The sequence below is a fragment of the Microtus pennsylvanicus genome, chromosome 16 (genome assembly GCF_037038515.1).
Source record: "Microtus pennsylvanicus isolate mMicPen1 chromosome 16, mMicPen1.hap1, whole genome shotgun sequence".
In the NCBI taxonomy this organism is placed as follows: Eukaryota; Metazoa; Chordata; class Mammalia; order Rodentia; family Cricetidae; genus Microtus; species Microtus pennsylvanicus.
Genome location: NC_134594.1, coordinates 31,543,975 through 31,560,017, shown reverse-complemented (window position 1 = coordinate 31,560,017; position 16,043 = coordinate 31,543,975). Strand labels below are relative to the sequence as shown.

The following is a 16,043-nucleotide window of genomic DNA, read 5'->3' as shown; positions in this document are numbered from 1 at the left end:
AATCCCAGAGAACCTAGACAACAATGACGACCCGAAGAGAGACATACATGATCTAATCTACATGGGAAACAGAAAAAGAAAAGATCTCCTGAGTAAACTGGGAGCATGGGGACCATGGGAGAGGGTTTGAAGGGGAGGGAAGAGGATGGGAGGGGAGCAGAAAAAAAAGTATAGTTCAATAAAATCAATAAAAAAAGAATAAAGATAGACTATTCTATCATCTGTGTAGCTTCCATTACTCTCACTATCTGGGACACTCCAGTGTTAGTAGCAAACATTAGGCAAGATGAAAAGAATGTCTTCCCTTCTCCAATTATTTGGGTTCAGTCTTTGATGTCCTTCCCCCTTTTCTACTATCTGTCTGTGTCATGACAAAGCTCTAATAGGGAACACACTTTTGTCCTTAGACAGTGGAAGGCTGATCTACCTCTGAATGGTTTTCACTAATCAGACATGTCAATTTGATTAAAGACACTATGCGGTTAAAGAAATGTTCACATCTCAGTCAACAGTTAATAAGAGTCAATAGTTATTGGAGCCTTTAATTTGTATTTGTATCATTTAATGTCTGTGATAATACATGCAATGATTCTTTAATTTTATTATTTTTAACATAATTTATAGGAACAGCAGAGGGATTAAGAAACTTGTTTAAGATCACAGCTTCTAAACGCTGGAAGTGAAGTTCTAATTCTCAATGGAAAAGTTCATGTGACCCACTAGACTCAATGGTATTTACTTCTACCTCTGCATTCAACACTTATCATCCATGTATGTGTGTGTGCGTGTGCGCGTGTGTGTATCAGTGGAGAGGGAAGACTAAGGTTCAAGGTCCAGAAGGAGTATGACATTTGTTTTACAGCTTCTGTAGTAGCTTGTGTGCGTGTGCATATGTGAGTCTATCTATTCTAGTTTCATTTACTTTTTTATTCACAAACACTTGGATTTGAGTTGTGACTCAATCATTTTCCCGCAGTGTGACCTTGGAAAAAATGACACAGTAACAGCCACACTTTCACCATTTTCTGTATGCTAGCCACTGTGCTAAGTGCTGGCACAAACTGTCTCATTAAATCTTCATAAAAACTCTGACAAGGAGATAATATTATGCATATTTTAGAGAGGGTGAGACGATAGCTGGGAGAAGACTGCAACTGAGCAGCCCAAGGTCACAAAGCCAGATAGCAGCTTAGAATGAACTGGGTGGGGGCTGTGTTGATTCCCCTTGGTAGCACTGAGCTATCCACAGGATGAGAACAGAAGGCTGGCACTCAATGCTGAAGGTGTTCAAAGAGCAAAAATCTTACAGTCAGCTTCTGTAGCTACAATTTCTGGTGTCAGTCAGGAGTAAGGACCATGGTGGGCCAGTGAGCCCTGGAGAAAAAAGCATGGTGGGCCAATGAGCCCTGGACGGAAGACCATGGTGGGCCAGTGAGCCCTGGGGTGAAGACCATGGTGGGCTATTCAATTTCATAAAGTCTTACTTTGTTCATCCTCATGATACAATGATAATAGTATCATGTTTCTTTTTATTAATTTTATTTGACGATTTCATACAGATACATGTATTATCATTACCCTCTCCCCTACTCTTCTCTTACCTCCCTCTTATCCCTACCTCAAGTTTCATATGAAAAAAATTAGATGTGATTCAAAGGTAGACAATCAATAAAATATGAAAATTAACAAAGAGATCCTTTTAATTCTGTAAAACTGATCAATATGTCTTTAGCTCTATATAAAAATGACTAATAAATAGGAGTGTTTTACAAATCTCTAAAGTATCAGCATGTGGTCATAGCCCTGCATTTATCTTTACATTCAGTTGCTCTGACAAAGCACAGGTCTGTTCTTTTATTTCTTTTCTACATGGGCATGTCTAATGAAGCTTACAGACTTTGACTTAACTGTTACAGTGAGTAAAATAAATAATAAAAACTTTATATTTGCTTGGTTCAACATCTATTGTAAATACCACCACCCCCGACCCCATAGAGGTGTCTGCTCCAGGGAAGAAGAAAAAAGGCAGGGATGGACAGTATTTAAGTTTCAGCACAGCTGAGTTATGCAGAAGCTAGGGTCTGGATCTTATTTTATGAAAATACTTATTATGGACAAGAATTCATACTCTTCCTGAAATAACTACCATTGGCAATTAATTTACAGGTATTTTCATTAGTTTTGAGAGTTTATATTCTTATATTCATCTGTTATTTCACCCCAAGAGAATTTAAGCTCCCCCTCTGGAAAAATACAGCAAGGGAGGTGCACACAAGGCAAGCTTCAGCATGATGTAATCTCCTAGTCTTGTTCTCCACACCTTGGTTTGTAAATGACTAAATGGGCTGAACACAAACAGAATAGAAACAAATATTATCAAATATATTTTCAGTTCGCAAAGTTACCAGCAAGGATATACTTTAACTATAGTTAGTACTTTAATTAGGTTGAACTTTGGTTCTAGCTTAAGAGTATTGATTAAGATATTAGATTTGTATTTTTAAAAAGGTTTCGAAAAGTTATGAATTGATAGTAATGCTGAAATCAGATTAGTGCCTGTGAGGGCAGAGTGAAGTATGCTAGAAATAAGCTACGTGCAGGCATGGTGCTGTGCTTCTGTGTGCATGGTTTGCACTACCTCCTTCCACAGCTCAGAAACAGCAGCACTAGCACCCAATGCAGATCCTGTACGTACTCACAGGTACGTTTCCCTCGTTAACTAGACATAGAGGGATAACCCTGAAAACTGCAAACAGGCTCAGGTAGTGGCTCCCACTTGTAACCCCAGCACTAGAGACTCGGGTGGAAGAGTTGGTGTGTGTGTGTGTGTGTGTGTGTGTGTGTGTGTGTGTGTGTGTGTATGTGTGTGTGTGTGTATGTGTGTGTATGTGTTTGTATGTGTGTGTATGTGTGTGTATGTGTGTGTGTATGTGTGTGTATGTGTGTGTATGTGTGTATGTGTGTGTATGTGTGTGTATGTGTGTGTATGTGTATGTGTGTATGTGTGTATGTGTATGTGTGTATGTGTGTGTATGTGTGTGTATGTGTGTATGTGTGTATGTGTGTGTATGTGTATGTGTGTGTGCATGTGTGTGTGTATGTGTGTGTATGTGTGTGCGTGTGTGTGTGCGTGTGTGTGTATGTGTGTGTATGTGTGTGTATGTGTGCGTGTGTGTGTATATGTGTGTGTGTGTGTGTAGCACATCTGCACTGCACTCCCGCTTTCCAGTTAGAAGAATGGAAGCAGGCAACTCGTTTAGTATTTTTTGTTTTAAATATTCAATGGAGGGGTAACTAAAATACAGGCATTTTCGATAAAATAGAAGCCTTTTATTTTTTATCCATTTTAAATCTCAAAAAACAATCTTACTAAAGACACAAAGAAGACTGTGAGATGGAGAAACAAGATGCTTTAAAATTCCAAACTCAAAACATGAAGTAAAATACTTTCAGGTTTGTTCAATGCCAAAATTTTGTATAAGTAAAATAAGAATAGAAATAAATAAAATAGAATAGAAAAGCAAAGTTCACACAGAGCCACCCTACCCCAAAAATGTTGGCAGTAAGTATTTGTCCATTGAAGGACAAGTTTTGGCTGTGTTAGCAAACAAGAATTCTCTATGTATTTATTACTAAAATCCATTTACGTTAAACCCACAGCTAGAGGTTTTGTTTTCTTTCCATCTGAAATAACTTCCTAGAGAAATCAGAATCTTACCTTTTACATATCTTCTGGAGAAGTTTCCTGGCGAACTCTTAAAATTCTTGAGGTCTATGTCAACAGCCACTCTCTTCCTCCCAAGGCCTTAGGAGTCGGAGAAATCCCAACACCTGCTGCTACCACTGAGTGTCGAAGCTAGGAAAGTTTCAGGGTTTGGACAGTAGGACCACTGAGCCACAGCCAAAGCTCGGGAAGCCTTCGCAAATGGAAGCAAGTGTAGAGGGCTCTGTGGGATCCAACACAGAGCTCAACTGTAGCAGCAGGGGGAGGAATACTCCCCACCCTCACAAGGGTTTAGAGGCAGCCATCCAGGGACCATGGTTCTACCAAGGGGCAGTGCCAAGGAGGTAGAGACATGACCAGCCAGCACAAGACCCTGGGAGGAGAGCAGCAACCAGCACAGAGTTCAGGTAGCAACTGAGAACAATCACCAAGATTCCCACCAGGACACAAGAAGCAATGGAGAATTGCAACAAAATACATGGGGCAGCCATTCACACATCCCACAGAAAGCCATGGATGAAGGGGATGGAGAGCTAGTTCTAGAAAGAAAAGTGAGGGACACATGGAATGGCATGCCTGCTGTACTACTGTTAAAATTCCAAAAGTGGCCTAAAACTACTACACCCTGTCATTGCAACCCTCATATCAAATTAATTTATAAATGTTAAAAAAAAAACACTCTCAGGAAGCTGGGTCCACAGAAAAAAGGTAGAAAGCCAATGCTGTGTAGAATTGGAAGAGAAAATAGGAAGACACAGATTAAACTCAATTAGTTTTTTTAAAAACTACTTGAGAGAAATAATTATTTTCTAATTGTGCAACATATATTTCATCAACTATATCACTTTCAACGAGATTCAGATGAGTGTGAACAGGGAATTTGACCAAGAGAAGAATCTGATAAAAATGAAACAAAACAGGCAGGTATTTAAGGAATGTACAGGCTTAAGAAGGGCAAGAGATGAAGCTAAGAAAGACAAGAGAACCAGAGGGGAAAGGCAAATGTGTCAGTCCTGTCCAGTGAACCTCTCATGTCTAAGACTAGGACTGCCCGCACTGCACGGCTCCCAAAGCCTTGAGGAGCCCATGCAAGTTGCTTACTATGTCCACTAGATCATGCAGGAGATAGATCTCAGGCAACTCTGCTTCGGTAAGCAGGATGAAACTTAGAAACTAAGTATAAATGTTGAGAAGATGTTAGTAATACCTATTATATATGAAATGGAAATGACTGTGATAACTTGGGCAATTTCTCTTTACAAAATTATGAGCAAATTAACGACGAGCAATACTTTAGACTTGCTTATGGACATCTGAACATAGGTGTGAAAAGACATAATGATAGCTTCATGTGTGTAATTCTTCACTTTGGGTATCAACTTCAATTTCAGAGCAACTGGATTGCTAACAATAACCTGTTTGGTTGGTACATAAAAGCTCAAGTAATTTAATGAATGTTTAAAATAACCTTTTTAAAACAAAGTTAATTCCCTTCCCCATACACAGTCAATAATATATGAAATAAAGCTATTTATTAGAGGAAAGGGAAGTTTACCTATGTCTGATAAGTCACCAAGAACCAACTATTGTTATAAAATAAAACAGAAACAATGCTATCATATAGCCAGCTCTCATTAAGCAATTAGCATGTTAATTTGGAAGAAATTGGGATTTTATAAAGAGAACAAAGAATCTCAAATTCTGTTTTTAGAAATTTGTTCTCTCTCTCTTTGTGTGTGTGTGTGTGTGTGTGTGTGTATACATAGCATGTGGAGGAGTACATACAAGGAGGGCAGAGGACACCACTGTGAAGTCTTTCTGTCCACCCGTAGTTGGCTATGGGGATGAGCCTGGTCTCCAGGCAGTGCACAGCAAATGCCATTTGTACACTAAGATACTGTGACAGCCTTCCATTTCCCTTTAAGTGTCCTATTTCAGTAGGCTTAGATTTTGGAACACGTTTGTTTCAGCGCTATTTGCCACAGCCTTTACCATTTACATTTAGTTCTCAAATGTAACTGTTACAGATCTTAGAAAATATCTCTTAGGTATCTATTAATATAGGCTAATTAGTCTAGGAAAAGGTGTGGTCTACAGACTTAGGGAAAATTTAAAATTAGTATTTCTCCCAAACTATGAAAAAAAAACACACAAGATGTTAATGGGTGTGTTATTAGTGCCTGATACAAGTCATGAGAAAATGGATCTCTATACCAAAAATGAGTTCTATTTTGAAGACAGAAAATACTAGTTCATTCAGAGTATTAATGAATAATATAAAAGTAAGGCACTATCTGATTAATATAAGCATTATTATACTAATTTGCTTACATAATTCTCTCTACTTGAAAATAATGTTCCTGACAAGACTCATGCACATCAATTTAATTTAAAATCTATAACCTACTAGTGTGAATAAAACAGGCGTGCATTAGAAGTGAAAGGAAAATAGTTACTTTCATCTAAGAAAGCATAACCGTGACTCAAGTAAAGGGCAAGAATAAAAGATAAAGAACAGAATAAAAATTCTATGGTAAACTCTATCCCTTTGGTTGAACTGTCAATCCAGTTTGAGAATTAGCCTGATCTGTGAGTAAATGCCACCTCTACTTAGGACGCTAACTAAGCAAGCTACAGATCAGGCACTAACGTGTAGAACACCCCTTTCTTAAGCAAGCTCTCGATGTACATAGCCTCAGAGGTTCTTTTCCCTCGAAATCCTGAAATGCTAGCCTATCTCTCAACATCTTAGTTAGCTGCCTTCCCATTTGCCTCACTCACCAGCATCCATTAGCCAACTTCAAGCTTCATCTTCAATGAATAGTATACAGTTTCTTTCTGCCACTGAAAAGGATTCACGGTGCTTCCCTTAAACAACACATCCCGTCTAACTGCTACAGCACTAACAGTTGGGAGCTTCCTGGTCAGCCATTTTCCCATGCCACAGTATTAGCAGTCCTTGGTGGCAGCAGTAGCTGGAATAGTGTCAGGTCCACACCCTGCAGGACGCTAGCCAAATCATTCTTGTTTGTTCCACACCCACACAAATTACCCATGTGTTTGCACTTATCCCACACTAAGAGTCAAAACAGGTGTTTTCCTGCGATCATACTTAAAATCTGTTCTCCAAACAAGTGAGACAAATACTGTTACTATAAGATACTAAGTTTCTAATTCTATAAACGTTGCTCCTAAGGAAACCACACTTACCCTTCCATATTTTCTTTACCCTCCTCTCCCCCAGCAAACAAATTAACTAACCTAAAACCTGTTGCTGAAAGAAAGCTACCACATAAAATAATTGCTACCATGAGATTTTGGTCAATTTTAAAATAATACTCTACCTGCCTTCCTGGAATAGAAACACTTTTGCAAAGGCCACTGTTTTCATAACCTGTACAACATTCTAACTACATGGGGAAACATCAGTTCTTGTGATTTTTTACAGAATGAGCAATGCTTCTCTGTTTCCATATTTCATTTCCATTCTGATGTCATTGATCACTTACTTCCTATTCACTAGAATATGACTGGATAACGTGGCATGTAGAATCATTAACAGGCATTCAAATGATTTGTCTAGAAGTTCAATCATAGAGATACAAAAGATAACAAGATTTATTTCGTTGGAATTTAAATAGCTCAAGGGGAAATAAAAAGAGATTAATATATTACTATCACAGACTTACTAGAGAATTATGAACATGAAAGCCCAATTCTCTGCATAGTAGACAATTATCCTTATTGGTGAATCTGGAAGCCTGTGTGCCAGGACTTGACATCAGCACAGCAAGGTGAATGCCAGGCATAAAGTGCCACCTAGGATCATGACCCTGATAAAGCAGGAAAAATGTTTTTCCTGTGCCACTGTCACATCCTCTTGAGAACTGACTTCTAGAACCCATCAAGAATGGGAGCAAGGGGTGGCAGGTCGGGCCAGAACCACGGTGGGAAGAGGACCTGCCAACATCCACTTCCTTTGGAAATATACAGACAGGAACAGATGTTTGCACAGGTGAACACATTTCTCTAACGTTTTATGGTTCTCAAATGTTAGACTTTCAAGAACTAACCCAGTTGTCATGTGTTTCTAAACAGATCATCTCTTCGGAAGCCCCACCAAGACAATGGCATTGTTACCAGCGGTGCTCACTCTGCTGGGGGACCACTGCAGCAGTCACTGGTAAATCCATTCCCTCTCAGCCTGTGGATTTAATTATGTGAAGACTGAGACAATAATTATGAGTTCACACAGAGCTTAAGAAATTCAAGAGGCACCCCATGAGATACCGGCTGAAGCCCCTGAATACTGAGTAGCCAAAGTGACTGCCCTTGAAGGAGCTGAGGTCACAAGTCTATCAGACCAGGCAGTTCAAATCATGCAGCCAGGTCCCTCAGGGTAAGGCAAAAATAATACAGACACCAAGCAGTTCTTTCACCAGCTGTGAGCCGAAGTCCAGATTTGGGGGGTGGGGGTGGCTTCTACTTGTTCAGTTGAAACTTAGGAAAGCTTGGACCAAAAGAATCCATGATGACTCCAGAAGTACATTCTTTGCATGAAAGCACTTTCCTTTGGTGACAGCTCCACCATGAGCTTTAGAAACACAGCCCCTGGGCAGCATTTACCAACCACTTATTTAAGTGTTTATGTGGCTCCCTCCAGGTGACACGCCATGTAAGCTTATTTGTTCTCAACTATTTCTAAAATAAAAGTGTCCATTAAAGGGGATGGACGGTTCTATCTGGTTTCTAGTCCACTCTCTTCTCTCCAGAACCCCTGCACAGTGGTGTTTTATATCAAAGAACGAGCTTGATTTGCTCAGCAATTAATAACAGATTTATGTCTGTCTCAGCCTCCAGTAGGAACACTGGATTTATTTTTTTCCTTTTATTTATTTATTAAAGATTTCTGTCTCTTCCCCGCCACTGCCTCCCATTTCCCTCCCCCTCCACCAATCAAGTCTCCCTCCCTTGTCAGCCCAAAGAGCAATCAGGGTTCCCTGCCCTGTGGGAAGTCCAAGGACCGCCCACCTCCATCCAGGTCTACTAAGGTGAGCATCCAAACTGCCTAGGCTCCCACAAAGCCAGTACGTGCAGTAGGATCAAAAACCCATTGCCATTGTTCTTGAGTTCTCAGTAACATAGCAAACAATGGGAACACTGGATTTAACACACACACACACACACACACACACACAAAAATGCTGTAAAAAAACGTATACTCTACCACCTTTTGGTAAGAAAAATGGAATAAGAGATTTTTGCATAAGATGGATTATAGGATTTATGTGTAGACAGAGTCCAAATAAGAGAGGCCAGGTTGGCACTGAACTGATGATATTGCTATCTTACTTCCTGTTCAATGGTTTTATTACCTTGGCATTATTAAGTGAGAGCTAAGAAGATCCATCAGTAATTTCTGTTGTCATAGAGCATATATAAATAGGGACAGAGACTTATAAATTATGGTTTTCAACCTATGCAGAGCTCGTACAATCTGTTTAGTGATTTCTTGTTGATGGCAGGGGCAGTGTGGGTGGTAAGGGTCAGGTGTAAGCACCTAGTTATGGAAACATTTCACTCACATGCAACTATCAGTACAGCCAGCGTTTGCAGATAAATACACGAGGTACTCTTTATATCCATCAGCCCTTCCTGGGCCCATTCCTTTTACCTAATTCCTTGAATAAGGCTTCTTATGAAAACAAAATATTAATAAACACAAATAGAGGTCACATAGGTCAAACAGGTGAGGTTTCGGTGCACTTCCATAGTAGATAAGCAAAGAGTCACAAATATTTAGTAAGGAGAGGTTTGTGTGGGAATGGTGCCCTAAACGTGAACCACTCTAACTGTGCTACACTCCCCTGAGTCATTTGTCCTTACAATGTGATGCTTTAAATAAAACTGGCTAAAGAGAACCCTCAAGTGACTCAGGATGACTTACTGTGTCTACTCCAGGAAAAGGAAGAACTTTCAGGGTTTGAGATACGATTTGTCTTCTACGGTTTAGAAAACAAACATTTCCCTTTCCATTACGCATGGGCCGGGGAAGGCAGGGAAAGTTAGGGTTTTGTGAGCATTTAGCATTTGGACTACCTGGGTATTTCGTGAGACGTTAGCATTTACCTGTGCAAAGTTTGTGCACATGAACAATGAAAAGTACAATTGGCGACAGGACCAGCAGAGCAAACCGGCTCACTGAAGTTTGCATTTCCATGAGTACAATGATACCGAATTATATATCCCCTATAGCAAAATGAAAAAAAAACAAAACTAAGGTCTCTATATTAGGTGAGTTTTCTATTTCTATTTTATTACACATCATTAATTTATACTTTTAACTGAGAAAGGGATATTATCCCAAATGGGGCAGATTGTGTCCTGTTATCTAATGAGAAAATACTGAGCAGAATTAATAAGGAGGGGGACTTGATCGGGGAAGGGGGAGGGAAATGGGAGGCGGTGGCGGGGAGGAGGCAGAAATCCTTAATAAATAAATAAATTAAAAAAAAGAATGACTAAGAGATGGACAAGTAAGAATTATATATCTACTAAGTATAGATACACACGCAACACAGCAAATGACATCACAAATAACCAAGCAGCATAAGGAAGAGTGTCCCTGCCAATATCCACCTTTCTCGTGAGCTAAAAATATGTCATTCAAGCCAGTGGGCCATACTTGACTAAAGAGTCAAATAAATTAACAGCATGCTATCTGAAGTTTATATTCTTGCATCCAGTTCCAGTCCGTTCTCATTACGTGCTTTTGAGGCAAGCATCTTATTATTCCCATTTGACATGTGAGGAGATTCAGCAAAATCCATTTCTTGTACATCCCCTACTCCTTTTACTACAAATGGGAGATTAACAGAACCCCATCAACACCCACAAGCATACAGCTTACTTTCTGGTTTTCAGTTATGGGCTCCGAAGCACCATTGATAAAATATACAGATAATGACTACTAACACTTGTAGGAGGCCACAGAAATGACTCTCAGAATAGTTGAATAGCTGTACTTTTTAATTGCATATAACTGAATGTTCTATACAAGCAAAAATTATTTCAAAGAGTGAACACAATCAAGACACTCAGAGTGCTTCTGTTTGCAAGGAGTATCTGAATGGGACCTCGTGTTGTGAAGGGCTTTCTTTCCCCACAACCAACACAGCAGCCTGAGTTAAGCCAATCAGCTCCACTGAGGAACATTACCAGCCTTTTATTTTATGCTTCCTTAAACTCAAACCTAACCTTTCCCCATTTTTGCTCTATTCCCAGCTTTTGCAAACTTTCTACCTGGGTATTTGGGTCTTTGGTGCTACTGGAATTTCCTGTTTTGGCCACTGTGGCCCCCAAAGGGCTCAAAACTGCATATTAGTCAGCACCCCTGCTTAAAATACACTCTCCCTGCCCCGCCTTTTTTTTTTCCTTCTAGAAGTGACTAATCTTCCTGTTGTTGCACTCTCTCAGCTCTCCGCCTGGTATGCTTTCTGTGTTGTATAACATTTACTTTTGCCAGCTCTTTCTGGAACTCCTATCTCATTGGGGCTAGCCTTCCGGTTAACAGTTTGAAACAGTCTTTATGTTTTAACAAATTTTGTCATCAACTTGTTTGCTATTCTTGTGAAACTATTTTCTCCAGGCAAATTTGCAACTACTATTTGAAGGACATAAATAAATACCCATTTGCAGATCTTTAAAGTTTAATTCAGCTAATCCTTGGTGTTACCAGAGACCATAAACTAGCTTTCTATTTTCCCTCCACCTTTAAAATGTCCACAAAAAGTAACAAATATCACCCCACTTAAAATATCTCTTCACAGTACTTCTCTGTAATATCAAAAAATATGTCTACACACAATTAATAATTCAATGTAAAAGTTCGATAGTGTCTACATTCCTATTGCAAAATAAACTTTATGCCAAGACATTACCTTCTACTTTAACCTTAAGTGATTATAACAGCTGCATTATCGTACTTAAATGTACATAAAAGAACTATTTCTGAACTATAGAAGACATCAAGTATGCAATCACTATTTAATACATGCTAAAATCCACAGAAGAATCACATTCCCAGGGCTGCTGAGACAGCCAGGCTCGCAAAAGTGCTTGTCTAAGCCTGGTGCCAGCATTTGCTCATGTCTAGTCTACTAAATGGTGGGGGAGAGAGTTGACCCCGCAAACTAGTTCTCTGATGAATACAGGCATGCCTTGGCATGTCCAACCACACACAACACCACACACAAGCAACAGTAATAAATGAAGTACATTGTCAGACAATTACATTTCTAACAAAACAAAATCATAAATGCTAACCCCAGACTTCCACAGCACATTTTGAATGAATTCTATATATCTACATGCTTATTATTCAACAGTTATCTTAAGAACCCCAAACTTTTCTTTAATATGTACAAAATACATCTTAGAAGAGATGATGAAAAACTAACATTTCATCCTTATTTTCTAAAACTAGACATCCAGTGAAGCTCGCATATAACTACAGAGGAACCTCACAGGATCGTCTCATTTGCATTCGTCTTAGGGGGATTTCCAGTATTCTTGATTTTAATTTTACTTTCAAAATGACTAATTTAAATGAAACAGTCACTTATGTTTCTTTGTGTCAGTGTGATTTACTCAACTCCCAAGGATCTTACTGTCATGATTTTAGATAATAAGGCCAAGAAATTTGAAGTTGGAGATCCTCCTAAAAATGTATGCAGAAAAGGCAAGGTTGTCTGGGCGTTGTTTAATATTAACTGAGGGACGAAGAGTATGTGAAGATGATAGAACAAAATAGATGGAGATATTCACTGATGTATCCATGAGTATGTGCCTACAACATGCTGGCTTATTCCTGTATATATAAACACATATACCTATGGGTTATTAAAATGGTTTGCTCTAATTTAGTATATGTTCAAAATTGAAATAATAAAAAACTCTTACTCCCTGTCACAACCCCCCCCCCGAATAATAACATTAAAAAAAGAGAAGAATTGATGTCTAGGAAAATAATCAAGGTATATTTCTATTTCAGCATCACAGATACAAAAATTGGTTTCTGAGATGGGCTTGCTATTTACAATCTAGCCTGGACAGCCTAAATCAATGTACTTATATCCATGGGCAAACGTTCACATGTTTGACAAAGAAATGCCTTCTTGTCTTCCTGGGGGAAAAAAAAAAAGGTTTTCATGTATTTGAAAATGAATTATCTAAAAAGAAAAATCTATAAAAAATCTAAAATTATATCTATATCAATGGAAGTAGAGTGAGGGAAGAGTAGGGTCAGCTAAGTGCTCACTGTGCAGCAAGACAGTGTACTAACTATTCAGCTCACCCCGCTACAAGAGGGGTACTATTATTTCTACATTACAGACCAGGAGCTGAACCACAGAAGGGCTAAGGTAAATGCTGTCACTCATCTGGTACACGAAAAGAATAAGTTATGTGTTAAATATCTCTATAATGTGGAGAGAACACATCAAAATAAAATATTTCATGGCTACTCAGCATAGGCTAATTTTTCTCAACGAGGCTCTCTGGAGAAGGAGTTGTCCTTGGATTGTAGTGTTTGCCAATTTCCCTGGTGTAAATCATCTTTCCACAGCCAATCTTAAGTTGCCAATGACACATCACGGATGAGGAGACAGCCCAGAAGCTCCAGTATACAACATTGGAGAGAGTGAAAGGAAAGGAACGGGCCAGTGGAACAATGAGTAAATAAAAGAAAGTTTGCAAGTGTTATCGGTGTTGTGTACAGGACCCTACGTAAATATTAAATTTATATTCTAAGCTACTAAGTTCCTAAGGAGAATACTGTGATTCGTTAAAGCAATGAAAATAAACAATTAAGAGATTTTTTCAAGAAAATACTTTCTCTTAAAGACATTTGACATTTAAAAAGCATTCTTTGCAGGTGATGAATACACTGTGATTATTACTAACGGATTTCCTGCTACACTCTTCCTATTACTCTCTCTGGGGCTCACAAGACGATTTGCTACTTACTAGAGCAGCTGAAAGTAAAAGCACAGCTAAGAGAAACCATCTGACCTGGGTCAGCAGCAGACATTGTAACCAAAAACGGAGGGAGGGGTATTTTTGCAGGTCCTACATTTTCAAATTACATGTCAGGGATTGAATGATACAATAGGATCAAAGAACAAGACCAATCAAAGGACTAGACACTTTTACCATAAAACATTTTAACTTACGTACTCTCATGAATAGATGAATATGAGAAACTTTTATCAATATTAATATATTTACACTACAGCATTAAAAGCATTAGTTACACATGAAGAACAGCATTAAAAAAGTAAAGGGAAATTTTACAGGTATATTAAAGAAGGTCAGACTACTAACACATGGATCTTATCGCTTTGAAGTTCCCTCACTCGATAATCAAGTTAGTTATCAACGAATAAAGTATTTTAGATACGTTTTAAACACAATATTTATCTTTCTCATAGAACTGAATACGATACTAAACAGAGGCAACTAGTGATCAGCAAAGTAATGTGGCCAGTATGTTCCCATTTTCGGCATCTGGCAAGCCCTTTGCTGACTTGTTACTAAATCTGGTTTTCAGAAGCCCGCAGCTGATTTAACAGAATCCAGTGACTCATTACACTGATACACTTATTACATTTATATGAAAGGTGCTTCTGAGCTTCATTAAGTGTCTGTCCATGCTGCATTTGGTGTTTTCTTGATCTCCTGATCATGACCCCTAAATTTCATGGGGTCAAGTTAATTATTGATTTGTACTCCTAATGCTTATAAACGCCAAAGCAAAGGTCACAGTTTCAGTTTTCTGCATTAGGGAGAAAAACTCCCAAGTATGATAAAAATTTAAAAAAAAATCAATCCATAATATTTCTGTCCAGTTGGTAAAATAATTCAGCCAATTTCTTTACTTAAATCAATGTATTTTATAGTCCAATTCTTCAGACTGAGAACAGGATACACACATATGAGGACATTTTATCATTGTGCTATTCCACATTAAATTACATTAAATTAAAATACTTTTGACATTTCATGTTCATGGCTATTTTCATATCTTTGACATAGACTTTCAAAACATGGCTTATTCAATTTTTAATGAAATAAATGACCTAACTGTAAGGACTCTGATTAAATAATAATTTTAATCTTGGGGATGAAGGAAGGTTTGGGCATTGGTTATCTTATTTTGATAGTATTGCATAATCCACTCTACTTTATATTCAACGCAAGTCAAATGGTATTTACCTGCAACCTCTCCTGCAGTCCTGTGGCTAGTCAATATTCACAGGGACTAAAGAAGGAATACCCTCACTTTGAAAAGTTCCCAGACAGGGAGGGAGTTGAAAACCTCACAATGATATGCAGTAGGAGACTGGGTAGTTTGGCTATGCTTCTCTGAATTTTATGCAGTAAAATGACAATGAAAATGTAACTTTATTTTCTATATTGCTTTCAGGTCTGATCATTCTGTATCCTCTACCCTGAGTGAAACTGTTTCTTCTGCTCTCAGCAGCCCTGAAAAGACATGCATACCAGAAACATCACAGGGACCGAGTAGCTTGTATGTGTGTATTCAGGAATATGCTCACACACAGACACAGTGACAACAATGACAGTGTTGTCAACTTCAGTCTTCAATAGCTAGCACTGGTGCTTGGTAATATCCCATTTCTTTGTTCATTTCCTCACATGAGCCTGGATCAGATTGAATGCTATCCCCTCGTGTCGTGCTCTTGCTGGATGCTCAGTCTGAAGAGCCTTTTTGCTCACAGGTGCCATGTTATCAGAAAGACTCATACCAGAATTAAAGCCCTCAGGGGCCGTGCCCTCAGCATTCGCTTCAGTGGTGACTGCTTCAAATTCATCTTTTTTTATTATCTTCCTCTGGTGCCATATCTACAGAAATATCCATCTGAACACTCTTTTCAGAGATTGCAGTTTCAAGTAAGATAGAAAAGTTTTACTTACACTTTATTGAACTGATAAAGGTGTTTATATTTTTTCAAAATATTTGTATTTCTTGTGCCTGGTGAGATGTAGTGGGATGCAGAGGAGAGAGCATCTCCTTTAGATAAGACATGGAGAAATCTTGGAGAGACATACCCTTTCAACTCGGTAGTTAGAATAACAACGTTTCATTTGCTGACAAATGCTGCTCTGCCTGTGAAAATGTGCTCTTATACGGTACAGTGTTCACTCTTAAATGCATGATTGTTTGGACGTTATGTATAGAAGACAGTTTCTTTATAATTTGTAAATTTCAGCCTTCACTAATAGAAAAACAACAATA

At 38.6% G+C, this 16,043-nt stretch overlaps 1 protein-coding gene across 30 annotated transcripts in view; it reads right to left on the bottom strand.

Moving 5' to 3' along the window:
- Mbnl1 (muscleblind like splicing regulator 1) overlaps positions 1-16,043 on the bottom strand; it is a 170,486-nt gene that overhangs the window by 80,447 nt on the left and 73,996 nt on the right. The window contains exon 1 of one of the 30 annotated variants that reach the window (XM_075950472.1): positions 3,719-3,856. The exons of the other annotated variants lie outside the window; for them this stretch is intronic. The gene's annotated coding sequence lies outside the window, so the exon portion shown is untranslated. Of the gene's footprint in view, positions 1-3,718; positions 3,857-16,043 lie in introns of those variants that run through there. 30 annotated transcript variants of the gene reach the window in all.